This window comes from Canis lupus, chromosome 7 (genome assembly GCF_011100685.1).
Source record: "Canis lupus familiaris isolate Mischka breed German Shepherd chromosome 7, alternate assembly UU_Cfam_GSD_1.0, whole genome shotgun sequence".
Classification (NCBI taxonomy): Eukaryota; Metazoa; Chordata; class Mammalia; order Carnivora; family Canidae; genus Canis; species Canis lupus.
Genome location: NC_049228.1, coordinates 80193860 through 80206284, shown reverse-complemented (window position 1 = coordinate 80206284; position 12425 = coordinate 80193860). Strand labels below are relative to the sequence as shown.

Sequence of the window (12425 nt, the reverse complement as noted above, 5' to 3'; positions counted from 1 at the left end):
GAGAGAGAGAGAGAGGGATTGGATGGTAGAGCTGAGCCCTTAAGGGGACAGAGCGCTGCTGGTGGACGCAATGGCCCTGACCCCGGCCTGCTGTTACCTCAGCGCTGCGGCTGAACCGAGCAGCAAGCTGTGTGGCAGCTGTAGTGCTTGACTGGTGTGGGGCATTGGTGACCACAAGTGCATTAGGGACAAACAGGGCTGGGAAGGGCTAGGTTGGGGGCAGGCTCACAAAAATCCCAAAATGCTGAGGTGTCAGGAAACCAGAGGTAAAAGAACAAGCCAGCCCACCCAGCCCTAAGGTGTGGGTGGGGAGGGTGTCTTGTTATAATGACTACGTGTGACCAACAAAGAATAACCAGACCCCAAAAAGAAGTGAGCCATTAGAGATGTTACCACCAGTCCTTACTCAATGGTGGTGTCAATAGATAGAGTTATAAGGATTTAGGTTCCCTGATTAGGCTTCCAATAAACCACCAACCCTGCAAGCCCTCAGTGGCCACCCTGTCAGGACCCCTCTCACTCCTGAGAGCTTTCTGTGTATCTTTACTTCTTAAACTTCTATCCATTTACTCACGCTCCTGTGTCGGCGAGATTCATTCTTCGACTCAGTGACACGAGAACCAAGCTCTCCTGTGTCACAAGGATCGTGGAGGCAACTGGCTTCTGTGACGGCCTTGTAAGCCTTGAATTAACACTGTGAATAGCAGGTTCCATTAGGCCTACTTTCAACTCGGGGCACACTGTGAAAGCAAGAGGCCTCCACGGCACCGTTTACAGAGACCCACATACCCTGCAGCCAGATGGTGGACCCCTCAGAGGCCCACAGGTTGGTGATAATGGTGACCGAGCAGCAAAGGAGCCGCAGAAATGTCCCATTTGCTAAAATGATGACCTTTCCTGATAGGCAAGGAGTCAAACGCCCATCCCAGAATGGTGATGTTTGGGCAAGTGCCCCTGACGGCTCTGAGACTCTCGATTCCCCTGTACCTTCTGCGTTGGCATAAGGGGCCCTCTCCTCTGACCAGAAGACAGCAGCCCTCCCTTGTCCGGACTCTACGAGGAACTATAACCCGAACCAGGCGCTTCACAAGATGAAGTGCAGCCTGCCCAAGGCCTGCCCCTTGCCCCGCATTGCCCACCCCCCAAACAATCGTGATTCCGATTGCATTACAGCCTGGCTAGGGAAATGCAGTCTCCTCTACCCCAGAGCTAAGCAAACACACACACCTAAAACCTTACAAAAGCTGGGTAATATGTACCAGCAGACCTGAGGGGCCCTGCGTGAGAGCAGGCCTTGAAGATCTCGGGCTGAGGGAGCATCTGGATGGGAGAACATAAGGAACACGACGGTTAATGTTCTGGGTAGCCTTGACCATGCCACCAAGTGTCCAGACATCTGGTCAAACACAGGAGTATCTGTGAGGGTGTTTCTAGATGAGACTAGCGTGTGAATCGGTAGATTGAGTAAGCAAATTGCCCTTCCCAGTGTAGGTGGGCCTCGTTCCATCAACTGAAGACAAAGAACTAAAAGCCTGAGTAAGAGGGATCTCTGCCTGCCTCTGGAGTTGGCTTGGGGCAGAATTCAGTTTCTGCCTTCAGATTTAAACTGCAGCATTGGCCCTTCTTGGGTCGTGAGCTGCTTTTGGCCTACGGCTCACACCTTCGACGATCCCGGTTCTCAGTTCTTTGGACATGGCCTCAACTATGCCATTTGCTGTCCTGGGTCTGCAGTTTGCTGATAGCAGATCTTGGGACTTCTCAGCCTCCACAATCTCATGAGCCAATTTTTTTTATTTAAAAATAAAAGTGTGTGTGTGTGTGCGTGTGTGTATACACACACATATATATATATATTGCTGTACTTTCTTTTCTGAAAATACATTACTGGATCAAAATGCCTTGACAACAGATAAGGCATTCTGTGAGCCCACAGAGAGTGAGGCAGGCGGACACACATAAGCAGGGAAGGCAAATACGCTTCCAGAATATGTATCTTTTCCAATGAGGACAAATCCCTGCCCCATTCCATGATAAATGAGGTCCAATGTAATTTGCCATTGGGCGGCTGTCTGGTCTCCTGGGGGAATATGGTATCGTATTGGGGGTTGGTGTCGGTTTTGGCTGCTGGCAAAGCATTCGGTAGCAACCATAACTAGGTCAGCTTTGGTAAGGAGAAATCCATACTGTTGGGTCCATGTTAAGTTTCCATCCCTGTCACCTTGACCACTTTCTCCACAAGCCCAATGTGCACCTGAGGAGAGAGGTTGTTGACTGATTTTTATAGAACATTCCATTTGGTCTACCTGATTATTGAAAGCCACCTCTGCAAAGGATGTTTTTAGGTGAGCAATCACCTGGGAGACAAACATGTTCACAATCTATGCCCATTCTGAGAGGCCTCTCCAAATAACCTTCTCAGATTTTCTTTCCAATCCTGTTCTTTCGAAGTCCCTGACCATCTGACCAAATCATTTGCCACAGGGCCATATCTCACGCCAAAGTGTATAATCAAATGTCCTGCTCAAAATCCTGTCCACTGGGAGGATTTTCCTTCGCTGCTGATGTTCAGGATCATCCAGGAGCAGAGCTATAATGTTTGTAGACCTATTAGTGAGCTGGGTTCAGTTTTTTCCTTCCTCTTCCATGGACTATAAGGAGCTCCCCATGAGGCCTTAGTCGTATCCTGAGGGAGAGCAAACAATGCAACATAACCGAAGATGGCTGAGCTCTTCTTCAGTTGCTCATGCAACTGCTCCTATCTTCTAGACTTGTGTAAGCCTGAGATCTTACATACCATTTCCGTATCATAATAGGTTGTTGCCAGGCAGCCCGGGTGGCTCAGCGGTTTAGCACCAACTTCAGCCCATGGCATGATCCTGGAGACCCGGGATCGAGTCCCACGTTGGGCTCCCTGCATGGAGCCTGCTTCTCCCTCTCCCTCTGCCTGTGTCTCTGCCTCTCTCTCTCTCTCTCTCTCATTAATAAACAAATTTTTTTAAAAAAGGAATACAATATATAGATATGTCAGTTCTATAAATTCAATGTAATTCCCTTCAAATTTCAGTAGTTTTTCATGGAACTCAACAAACTGAAATTCCTAAGGAATTCATTAAAAAGAGCAAAGAGGCAATAGTAACAAGACAATTTTGAAGATGAATACGGTATGATCTGAAAGCTATTAAAATATAGTATACATTAACTAAGACACTGTGGTATTGAGGCAATAACGGAAAAAAATCATGGGGCACCCGGGTGGTTTCCAGGTTAAGCATCTGCCTCTGGCTCAGGGCGTGATCCTGGGGTCCTTAGATCAAGTCCCGCATCGGACTCCCGCAGGAAGCCTGCTTCTCCCTCTGCCTGTGTCTCTGCCTCTCTCTGTGTGTCGCTCATGAAAAAATAAATAAAATCTTTAAAAAGAAAACAAAACAATGGGGAAGAATAGAAGACCCAGAAAAGGTCCTGACATGCACAACACCTGTTTTTCAACCTAGGTGGCATAGTAAACTAGTAGGGAAAGCTGGCCGAGTCTATATAGGATGTCGGGCTTATTCCTTACTGGTATGGAAAAAATAAAAGTAAATTCCAACCTCACACCATACATGAAATCCAGTTGAGTTAAAGACCCGTATCCTTTCACTTTTAAATGAAATATAAAATACCTTTATGAATTTGGGATAGAGAAGGGCAAAAGTTTGAAAGCATAAATCGTAAACAAAAATATTTGTCCATCCTACCACCTAAAGAAAAAATTTTAAACTACTGTGTGCACAAAGACACCAAATTAAAATAAAAAGACAAATCACACCCTTACGTCTAGATCTCAAATACAATTCCTGCATGTTTTGTTTATTAATAACAAGAAATTCGAAAGAGGAGAATGGACGATTTATTGTGGTACGTGCATAGGATGGAATATTATAAAGCAGTAAAAATAAACTAGTTCTACACATGTCCTCAAGAACATCTCAAAAAATCTACCATTACGTGGGGAAAAAACACAAGTTTCAGAAGGCTACACACTATGATATATTTATATGAAGTTTCAAACTATGCATTTCTACCATATGTTGTTTAGGAATGCGTACGTATATAGTGATCATGTAAATGCATGCATGAGAAGGATAAACACCAAATTTAGGATAGTCTTTCTCTTTGCGGGGTAGAGTGTGAAGGGAAACGCAGTTGGAAGGGGCCAGGAAGCCTCAACTATATTTATTATTTCATTTCCTAAGATGACTGTTGTTTTCTCAATCTTTTAGTATGTTTTATATCACTATGATTTTTTTTTTTTTTTTTTTTTTTACGAAGAGACTGGTCTTTGGTGAAATCATCAAGCTGCTGGATCAAGTCTTTCTGAGTTATCTGAGTCCATCAAGCCTCAGAGCTGCTTCAGCCAGTGGGAGGACAGTCTTGTTAGTGCCACCAAAGGCTCCTGAAGATTCTGTGCCCGCCGTGAAGCATCCCTAAGCACTGCAGCCACTCGGGAAGGGCTCCTCTGGGCTGCTCTAAGCTACGATGGCTTCCACCTGGTCCCGTGCTGGAGACGTGCTCCCGAGTACTCCAGGTACATTCGTCTACCATAGGACGATGGCGGTAACAACACCTAACCATCTCTTGGTGCTCTCTGCATGCAGCATGGTGCTCAACTGGCTACAGTCATGCTTTTTTAAAGATTTTATTTATTTATCCATGAGAGAACCAGAGAGAGAGAGAGAGAGGCAGAGGCACAGGCAGAGGGAGAAGCAGGCTCCATGCAGGGAGTCCAGTGCAGGACTCGATCCCAGGCCATGCCCTGGGCCAACTGGGAGCCCCCACAGACATCGTTTTAAACCACCCTTCCGGAGACCCCGGGAGCATTACTAACTCCATTTTCGCAAACCAGGAAGCTAAAGCTCGGAGATGCTCCATGACTCGTTCAAGGGGGCGCCCAGGGGGGTCAGTTGGTGAGGCGTCTGCCTTGGGCTCAGGTCATGGCCCCGGGGTCCAGGGGTCAAGCCCTGCATCAGGCTCCCTGCTCGGTGGGGGGGTCTGCTCATCCCTCTTGTCCCCCCTCTACTCATTCTCTCTCTCTCTCTCTTTCTAGTAAATAGATAAAATCTTTTTGGAAATTTGACTTGTTTAAAATGACAGTGAAAGAGGTGCAGCATCCAACTGTTTCTGCCAGCTCCGCAGAGGTCTCTTCTCCGGGGGCCCCTCACCGCCCGACCCTGGGGCCGCTGTGGGGCAGGTGGGGTGGCAGGCTGCGGCCCTGGTGTTCCGGGGGAGCAGGGCCTCTGACGGTGAAGGCCGCCCTGGCCTGGCCCGGGGCACAGAGGCCGCAGCTGCATCACTGCCCCCACATCCGGCCGTGGGTCGCCAGCCCCAGGCTCCGACATGCTCACGCACTTGCCGCCAGGCCCCACTAGGTGTCTCTGTCACTTTAGTTTTCCGGTGCCTGAAGGTGACGCAAGGCCACTTGCAACTATTCAAAGTAGATAAGCGGGCTGCCCGGAATTCTGCGGTTTTGAGAGAAAACAGACTCCTTGAGTGGAAGCTGCGGGCACAGTGGAGGCGAGGAGAGGACTCACACGGACGGGAGGCCTTCGGGGTGTCAGCCTGGTCACCCACCTCGGGGCGAACAGCCAGCATGTGGGTGGTACTTGCTATGTCCACGGCTCTTCATGTTCACTCCCAGCAGCCACGGGACAACCCAGGACAGGAGCACAGAAGCACGGAGAGGTTGCGTAACTTGCCCAAGGTCACACAGCTGGTAAGCGGTGTGGTCCTTCGGACCATTTCATCCCCGCAGCAGCGCTGTCAGGTGGGTGTTGCCATCCCCATTTTACAGGTGAGGACACCAGGCCTGGAAAAATCTGGAAGTCAGAGTCACCCAGCCAAACAGTGGCAGAAGCTGATTGCGGCTCTAGCTCTATTGGACTCTGGACAAAACAGGAGACCTGGCATCCTCCCTGAGAGGGAGAGAAGACTACTTCACCGGGAGGGTCCCGTGTCCTCACCCCCACGCAGGTCCCTTGCAGTGGCCCCGGACACCACCAAGGACTGGGCAGCCGCCGCACACTGGGGCAAGGCTCTGAGCTAGGTCAGGACTTGCTTCAAAGGAAGCAGAAGAGTGACAAAGTCCGTGAGTGTGCGAGCAAACCCCCCGTGGGGGTGACAGGGGAGCGCCTGCCCACCGCAAGTCAGGAGGATGGGGGTGCATGGGCTGCGAGGGGCGGTCCTTGGTGTGGCCGCAGAGGTCACTTGCGAGACAGGACTGAGGGCATCAGCAGGGCCTCAGGGTTGCTCCTCTTATCCTTCTCGGAACTGCTGCCTGAACTGTCCCCTTGAGAGAAGGTTCACTGGGTGGAAGGCTCTGGGCTCTGTTGAAATACTGCCCACGAGGCTGCTCAGTGCCATCCTCCATCTATTCCCACCCAGGCCTGTGGTAGGATGGTGCAGCCTGTCCCCATGGTGTGTGACTCCGCGCGACACACCGCGCACGATGATGTATGAGTGGACCTGGTGTGCGCCCATTCCAGTGGGAAGCCTGACCAGCTGGCACACAGTCCCAGATGCTCCCACCACCCACCCCCTGGGCCATGGTGACCAGCAATGCTCCAGAGGGGGTCAAGTCTAGCTGCCTGGGTCCCCAGGGGAAAGATCTCAACATCATGGACACCTGAATGAGCGAGAAATACCTCTGTGGGGGGGTGCCTGGGTGGCCCGGTGGTCAAGTGTCCAACTCTTGGTTTCAGCTCAGGTCATGATTTGCAGGGTTGTGAGATGGAGCGCTACATTGGGCTGCAGGCTGGGCGTGGAGCCTGCTTAAATTCTCTCCCTCCCACTCCCTCTGCCCCTCCCTCTCTACAAAAGAAAGGAAGAAAGAAAGAAAGAAAGAAAGAAAGAAAGAAAGAAAGAAAGAAAGAAAAAAAAAGAATTCAAGACAAGAGAGACCTCTGTGGTATTAGCCCCCAGGATTACGTTGTGGTTTGTAAAGATGGTATAAACCAGTCCATCCCGACGGATACAGCAGCAGGCCACATGAATCTAGCAGCCAGCCATGAACACCCCAGTGTGAATTTGCACACAGCCAGGACTTGGGGGAAAATGGAACTTCATGGGGAGAGAAAAAGGAAGAAAAATAAATCTGTTAGGTAATTTCTAAAAATGGTCCCAGATAATTCCAGCCCTCTGACACATGCACTCCATAGCTCAGATGGGGAGGTGGGGTCTAATTTTCCTGATCTTGAATCTCAGCAACTTCAGCCACCCTGCTCAGCCAACAGAGTGAGGTGGGAATGATACTCTGGGATCGCCACAGCCACGCTGAGGTTCCAACAAGCCTCAGCCTCCTGGGACGTCTCTGTTGGAACCCTCCCTCTCCCGAAAGCAGCTGTCATGCCTGAGAGACCCCAGCCGGGAGACACCAGGTGGGGACTCTGCTCTCGGCCCCCCCCGCCCCCAGGTTGCCGCCACCTGGCAGCCACGGGAGTCCTGAGTGTCCAGCCCCACACCCTGCACCCCAGCCTGTCAGAGTGCACCCCAGGGAGCAATCCAGAGGGATGTGCACCCAGCTGAGCCAGTGGCCGGGGAAGCAGCTTGAGCGACCGTGTTTGGGGGAGTGGTCCCCTCGGCTGCTGGGGTGAGGGAAGGGGACACCGGCACCGGGATGGGTGCTGCTGTGTTCTTGTCCTCATCTAACATTTTAATCTCAAATAGGCATTGGCTTTGGGATAAGGGAAGGGGCAGAAGCCAGAAGGGCTCAGAGGACTGTGCTGGTGAAAGCCTGACAACTGGGGATGGGGACCATAGAGATGGGCAGGGGGCGCTCCCCTGCAGTGCTGGGAAGTTAGCCACACGGGGAGCTTCCACGACACTGCAAGGAGAACTACGTAGGTCCACCAAGGAGATTTCCTGGCTGCGGGTTGCAAGTGCCAGCGTTGGACAAGGTATCACAGACAGGCAAAAGAGGAAAATGAACTAAAAAGAGACTTAAATTCTTTATTCTCTCTCTCTCTCTCTCTTTTGAAAGACTATTTTTTTAGAGCAGTTCACAACCAAACGGAGTGGAGGTACAGAGTTCCCATGTCTCCCCCGCGCCCCCCCAGCCTCTCCCACCAGCAGCAGCCCCATGAAGTGGGACACGTATCCTAACACCGAACACACATCGCCACGTCACTCTCACCCAAGTCTGCAGTTTACACAAGGACTCACTCTAGGTATGTTCTATGGCTCTTAACAAACGTACGGTGTGACCAGTATTCGCAATTATAGGATCATACAGAAGAGCTTCCCTGCCTTAAAATCCCTCGTGCCCCATGGGTTTGGCCTTTGCCCGCAACTCCGGGCAACCAAGGAACTGTTTACTGTTTTAATGTCTACAATCTTGCCTTCCCAGACGTCCTATGTTGGCATCATGTAGCCTGTAACCTTTCCGATTGGCTTCTTTTACTCAGGAATGTGCGTTTAAGGTCTCCCCGTGGCCTTCTGTGGCTTGCCAGCCCGCTTCTCAGCACTGCATAATGTCCCATCGGTGGATGGACCCACTGTTTACCATCCAGTCACCTTCTGAAGTATGTCCTGGCTGCTTCCAAGTTGTGGCCATTATGTGCGATAAACACCATGGTATAGGTTTTGTGTAGACACAGGTTTTCAACCCCTTTGGGTAAGCACCAAGAAGCAAGATGGCTGGGTCATACGGTAAGAGCGTGTTTAGTTTTGCAGGAAAGTGCCAGACTGACTTCCGAAGTGACTGTACCATGTTTCATCCTCATCAGCAAGGAAGGAGCGGTCCCCTTTGCTGCACATCCTCGCCAGCACTCGGCGTTCTCAGCGTTCCGGATTTTGGCCGCCCTAATATATTAGGTGTGTAGCGATATCTCATTGTTTTCATTTTGCGTTTCCCCGATGACACATGATGTGGAGCATCTTCCCGTGTGCTTACTTGCCATCTGTGTATCTTCTTTGGGGAGGTGTCCGTTAAGATTTTTTGCCCATTTTCAAATCAGTTTGTTGTGTTTATTGCAGTTTTAAGAGTTCTTTGAATGTTTTGGATCAGAGTCATTGATCAGACACAGCTTTTGCAGATATCTTCTCCCAGTCTGTGGCATGTATGTCATTCTCTCAACATTGCCTTTTTAGAGAAGAAGTTTTCAATATTAATGAAGTCCAGTTATCAAATCTTTTTTGTAATGGGCTGTGTTTCGGTGTTGTACCTAAAAAAAAATCGTTGCCAAACCCAAGGCCATCTAGGTTTTCTCCTGTGTTCTCTTCAGGAGATTGGATGGTTTTGCATTTTACATTCCGGTCTATGAATCGTTGTGACAGGTATAAGGTGTGTATCTAAACTCACTTTCTTCACACGTGAATTGAGCCTTTGTGCGATTCCATTTTCTTTCATTTCTTAGCATATCTGTTATGCTTTTGTGTTTACTTTTTTTGTAGTTGCCCTAAAGTTTGCAATAGGCATTAACTACTAATCAAATCTACTTTCAAAGTGTGACTGACAACTAATTCAAATATACCTTATAATAACAAAATAATCCTAATTCCTCCCTCTCGTCCTTTGTATCATTGCTGTCATTGATTTCACCTACAAATAAGTGTACAAAAGTGTATGTATGTGTATATATATACACATAAAGCATAGATAATCACATACATTACTGCTGTTATTATTTTGAGGAAACCACTATGCACTAGATCAAATAAGAATAAGAGAAATTAAAGTTTTTATTTTACCTTAGTACTCCTTTGCTCTTCCTTTCTTTGGCAGATCCAAGTTTCTAAACTATATCATTTCCTTCTCTCTAAAGAACTTTTTTTAACATTTCTTTTCTTGCAAGGAAGGTCTACTGGCAACAAATCCCCTCAACTTTTGTTTGTATAAGAAAGTCTATTTCTCCTTCACTTTTAAGGAATAATTTTGCAGGGTACAGGATTCTCAATCAATGGTGTTTTTTTCTCTCACCACTTTAAATATTTCACTCCTTTCTCTTCTTGTTTGTGTTGTTTCTGAGAAGTCAGATGTAACCACCTTGTCATTAAGGTGGTTTTTTTCCTTCGACCCCTTTCAAAGTTTTTTCTTTATCCTTGACCTTCTGTAGTTTGACAATGATACATCTGGATGTTGAGTTTCATAGCATTTACTCTGCTTGGTATTCCCTGAGTTTCCTGGATCTGTGGTTTGGTGTCTGGCATTAACTTGGGAAAATTCCCAATCATTATTGTTTCAAATATTTCTTCTCTTCCTTTCTCTCTTTCTTCTCCTTGTGTTATTCCCATGATGCTTATGTTTTTGCAGTTGTCCCACAATCTTTGGATATTCTCCTCATTCTCTTCTTTTGTCTTTTTTCAGTCATGTCCAGTCTACTTTTTTTTTTTTAAGATTTATTCATGAAAGACAGGGAGAGAGGCAGAGACACAGACAGAGGGAGAAGCAGGCTCCTTGAAGGAAGCCTGATGTGGGACTCAGACCCTAAACCAGGATCAAGCCAAAGGCAGATGCTCAACTACTGAGCCACCAGGGATCCCAGTCCAGTCTATTAATAAACTCATCAATTATTCTTCATTTCAATTACAGTGGGTTTTTTTAAGTTTATTTATTTATTTAAGTAATCTCTATTCCCAACGTGGGGCTTGAACTCATAACCCTGAGATTGAACCAGCTGCCCCATGTATTATAGTGTTTCCTTGGGTTCTTTCTCAAGATCTCCATCTCTCTGCTTGCATTGCCCGTCTGTTCTTGCATGCTGTCTACCATCTATTAGAGACCTTAGCATATTCGACATAGCTGTTTTGCGTTCCTGGTCTGATAATTCCAACATCCCTGTCATGTGTTGTTCTGATACTTGCTCTGTCTCTTCAAATTGCATTTTTTTTTTTGCCTTTTAGTATGCCTTGCAATTTTTTCTTAATAGCAAGATGTGAAATACTGGGTAAAAGGAACTGCTATAAATAGGTCGTTAGTAACATTGTGGTGAGGTGTGGGGGGAGGGAAAGTGTCCTCTAGTCCTATAATTAGGTTTCAGTCTTTTAGTGAGTCTGTGCCTCTGGACTATGAGTTTCACAAGCATCTCTCAGGGGTTTTTTTCTTCCCTGTTTAGGTGAGATGGGATGGCCAGAATAGGCTGGAGTTGGGTATCTCCCTTCCTCCAGATCGGTTAGGCTCGGGTAACAGTTGAGAAGCTTCATTTACACTGGGATCTGATTTAGATAAGAAATGGAGCTCATGGGACACCTGGGTGGCTCAGGAACACCTGAGTGGCTCAGCAGTTGAGCTTCTGCCTCTGGCCCAGGGCATGATCCCGGGGTCCTGGGATCGAGTCCCACATCGGGCTCCCTGAGTGGAGCCTGCTTCTCCCTCTGCCTGTGTCTCTGCCTCTCTCTCTCTCTCTCTCTCTCATGAATGAATAAATAAATCTTTAAAGAAAAAAAAAAGAAATTGAGCTCATGCTGAAATGGGATAAATTTTGGAGAGTCACTAGAGAGAAAGAGTGTTCTCTAGATACGGCAAGGACGTGAGTTGTTAGAACCTGAAGGCAAATTGTGGTAGTTAGTCTTCCATGATGTGGCCCCAAACAATTCTGTCCTCCCTTTACTATCATACTGGGCCTCACAGGAAGAGGCAGAGTCTAGTCCCCTCTCCTAGAAAAGAGGCTATCTTTAGTAATCCTTGACAACATAACACAGCAGGACTGATATTCCAGGACTTCTGAGCTAAGTCCTAAGAAGACTTGCAGCTTCTGCTTAGGAGTCTTTTAACTCTTGCTCTCCGGATGCTTCCCCAGGAATCCTGCCTCCACTGTATTGTGAGATGTCTGCGACAAAGGGCACATGTAGATTCTACTGTCAACAGCCTCATGTGCACTCCCAGGCCACGGCATGTACTGCCAGCCCTGGAAGTGAGCCCTCGTGGATGTAGCTCATTCAAGCCTTCAGGTGACTCCAGGCCCAGCTGCCACTTGACTGCAAATTCCTAAGGGACTCTAAATGAGAACGGCCTGGCTGAGCACAATAAACTCACAAAATTATGAGTGATAACAATAAACGTTTGCTCTAAGTCATTACATTTTAGGATAGCTTGTTACATCAAGAAATAATCAGACAACTTCTAATGTATGAGTCCGGAGACCCAGAAAAGAATGGGTGCTACCAGCTTTGGGATGATAAAGGAAAACATTAAGGTACCATAAACCAAAGAAGATAGACAAGTACCTGTCACATAGTAGACATGCAGTAAACAGGTGCAGAATGAACAAGCAAGTGAATAAATGAAAGTAACCATGGCAAGAACAGATTGCTCCTCTTTCCTGGGTTAACAAAGGTCTGGCTCTCTCAGCTACCAGGAAACAAGGCTGTGTCCCCAACCAGCCATGATGGAGGGGTGTGCTTGGGGACCCGTCCTATCTTCCCACTCTAAAAAATGAAAGAAGCTTCCTCCTCAG

At 47.8% G+C, this 12425-nt stretch overlaps 1 long non-coding RNA gene across 2 annotated transcripts in view; it reads left to right on the top strand.

Annotated features, from left to right (window-relative positions):
• The window catches only part of LOC119876461, a 13764-nt gene extending 1339 nt beyond the window's left edge, over nt 1–12425 (top strand). The window contains exons 2-6 of one of the 2 annotated variants that reach the window (XR_005362736.1): nt 4309–4564; nt 8012–8198; nt 8436–8552; nt 8704–8844; nt 11769–12425. This is a non-coding gene — a long non-coding RNA (uncharacterized LOC119876461). Of the gene's footprint in view, nt 1–4308; nt 4565–8011; nt 8199–8435; nt 8845–11768 lie in introns of both variants that reach the window. The other variant, XR_005362735.1, reaches the window with a different exon arrangement.